The 3,196-nt window shown below is 42.8% G+C and overlaps 1 protein-coding gene across 1 annotated transcript in view; it reads left to right on the top strand.

Moving 5' to 3' along the window:
* Positions 1–3,196, top strand: part of celf3b (cugbp, Elav-like family member 3b) — a gene marked incomplete at its 3' end in the record, with an annotated part of 56,983 nt that overhangs the window by 52,561 nt on the left and 1,226 nt on the right. The window lies entirely within an intron of this gene.

Genomic DNA, 3,196 nt, shown 5'->3' on the forward strand with positions numbered 1-3,196 from the left:
TAAAAAAAAGAAGAAAAAAAAGCTGTTTCTAAAATAGAACGATGATGACTCAATGGAACGCTGTAGTTACACATCACTGGCATGTCCAAAGTCCGGCCCGGGGGCCATATGCCCTTTGACCGATCTTAAGTGGCCCTCGGCATGTCTCTCAAAATATACTATATGTGGCAGTGGCGGCTGTTGAGCTTGGCAATAGGGGAGGACGCTTCCCAACGCCCAAAAAACACCCAAAACAATTTGGGCGTTTTTTTTTCTCTCTTTTGCAGTTTGAAGACAGATTTTAACAACATACAAACAAACAAAAGCTCAGACACAGCTGGAAAACAAAGCAAAGCATACTATTGATTGACAATTATAATATGGTGCTACCACCCATATAAGGGTGCTTACATGCTTATAAAAGCATATGGGTTATACAAGGGGCCAAGACAAACCAGCTGAGCAAGTCACCCACCGCCCCTAACCTCATCAAGGTAGGCCAGAAACAAATATGTCACGCCAAATATGTCCAAATATGGCCAAATATGTCACTCCTATACCCTAATGTAATCTCAATAGCAGCACCAGTCTCCTTCAAGGAAACAAGATCAATAGAAATCATTAGGCTACAGACCGCTTTATAGGTCCACACTGTTACAGCAGGCAACATCAAACTTAATTTCAGTTTAATTCAATCACACAAATTACACCACGCACCCCCATATAGATAAGATTTTGTTCCAGGGTCCCCCATCTGATAAGAGTTTTGCTTTTAGATGTTTTATCACAGACATTATATGAAACCCATGACCAAAATAGTCATACATTCTGTGATTGTGTTACTTATGGATGGAATTATAGTGAACATACAGTAGATTAATCCCCCCTTTTTGCTGGGGACCCCACTTTGAAAACCACTAGCTTAGGCTACAACTGTTGCAAGAAGGTGAATTTTCACACATTTTCAATGCAGATTGAGGACAAATAAGATGGATTGTCATCTGGTGCATTTTAACGTTAAGCAGCTGGCCGGCCCCCCGATAATTTCACATTCTCTAATCTGGCCCCATTCAAAAAAGTTTGGACACCCCTGTTATACATCATGTCAATTCGATTCTAACTGAGGCCGAGCTAGCATGTTAACTAGCTAGTTTGCTGCTGTAACAACGTTCGCCCATCAGCTTTGAAATCCGTTGGCCAGTTGTTGATATCTCAGCAATAGCTAAGCTAACGTTACGGAGCGAATACTGTAACTAGCGCTGTAGTGCAGACAAAGATAACATTATGGAGAATACTGTAACTAGCGCTGTAGTGCAGACAAAGGTAACGTTACAGAGAGAATACTGTAACTAGCGCTGTAGTGCAGACAAAGATAACATTACGGAGAATACTGTAACTAGCGCTGTAGTACAGACAAAGCTAACGTTACAAAGAGAATACTGTAACTAGCGCTGTAGTGCAGACAACGCTAACGTTACAGAGAGAATACTGTAACTAGCGCTGTAGTGCAGACAGCGCTAACGTTACAGAGAGAATACTGTAACTAGCGCTGTAGTGCAGACAACGCTAACGTTACAGAGAGAATACTGTAACTAGCGCTGTAGTGCAGACAACGCTAACATTACAGAGAGAATACTGTAACTAGCGCTGTAGTGCAGACAAAGCTAACGTTACAGAGAGAATACTGTACCTGGCGCTGTAGTGCAGACAACGCTAACGTTACAGAGAGAATACTGTAACTAGCGCTGTAGTGCAGACAAAGCTAACATTACAGAGAGAATACTGTGACTAGCGCTGTAGTGCAGACAAAGCTAACATTACAGAGAGAATACTGTAACTAGCGCTGTAGTGCAGACAAAGCTAACATTACAGAGAGAATACTGTAACTAGCGCTGTAGTGCAGACAACGCTAACGTTACAGAGAGAATACTGTAACTAGCGCTGTAGTGCAGACAACGCTAACGTTACAGAGAGAATACTGTAACTAGCGCTGTAGTGCAGACAACGCTAACGTTACAGAGAGAATACTGTAACTAGCGCTGTAGTGCAGACAACGCTAACGTTATGGAGAGAATACTGTAACTAGCGCTGTAGTGCAGACAACCCTAACGTTACAGAGAGAATACTTTAACTAGCGCTGTAGTGCAGCCAAAGCTAACATTACGGAGAGAATACTGTAACTAGCGCTGTAGTGCAGCCAAAGCTAACATTACGGAGAGAATACTGTAACTAGCGCTGTAGTGCAGCCAAAGCTAACGTTACGGAGAGAATACTGTAACTAGCGCTGTAGTGCAGCCAAAGCTAACATTACGGAGAGAATACTGTAACTAGCGCTGTAGTGCAGACAACCCTAACGTTACAGAGAGAATACTGTAACTAGCGCTGTAGTGCAGACAAAGCTAACATTACGGAGAGAATACGAGGGATCAGCCGAGCAGCATTTTGGTAAACAAACCGCGTCACTGGGTGGAAACGGTAATGGGACCCTATGGAGCATGAGCTTGAGTGTCTGACTCTAGCCGGCTGACCCTGTTTACATTTAAAAAACTGCGACAGTTCACACAACTTTAACATGACATGCATAATATTATACATCAAACTCTTGAGCTAATTATGCTCTCACTCAGAATGTCAAAATATAAGCGATGTGATGTATAGTTTTTGAGATATTAAAGATTTTTGATTTTTATTAAACAGTCTAAATTTAATATCGATGCATCACATCTTACCTCTAATAGTAGACGAGACCAACGCAGAGTAGTCTCGCTTGAACCCCGAGTGAATCGGCCAGTTTAGTCTGTCTGCGGCCGGGGCAGATCAGGAAGTGAAATGAAACGGTTTGCAGCAGCCACTTCGGCCATAACCACAAAATAACTTCCAAAAAACCTGTTAGAATATAACAAGAGATGTTCGCGAGAGTAGCAAGCCCCTGCATGGCATTCTCCTTGTTTATGGTCTGTTGCTAGGCAGAGCGAAACGGCGGAAGGCAGGCAGCTGCCGTGAACCGTTTCGTTTCACTTCCGGGTTTATCCGGCCCACCGGTAGACAGATAGAGAGAGAGAGCCCCCTGGTGACACGAGGTTAGACAGACACAGACTCTATAATCATCAAGAGAGCAATCTCCGATTCACACGGCTTTGGTCTCAGCTACTATTATAGGTAAGATGTGATGCATCTATATTGTAATTATACTGTTTAATAACAATCGAAAATCTTG

Source organism: Poromitra crassiceps, assembly GCF_964638095.1.
Source record: "Poromitra crassiceps genome assembly, chromosome: 1".
Classification (NCBI taxonomy): Eukaryota; Metazoa; Chordata; class Actinopteri; order Beryciformes; family Melamphaidae; genus Poromitra; species Poromitra crassiceps.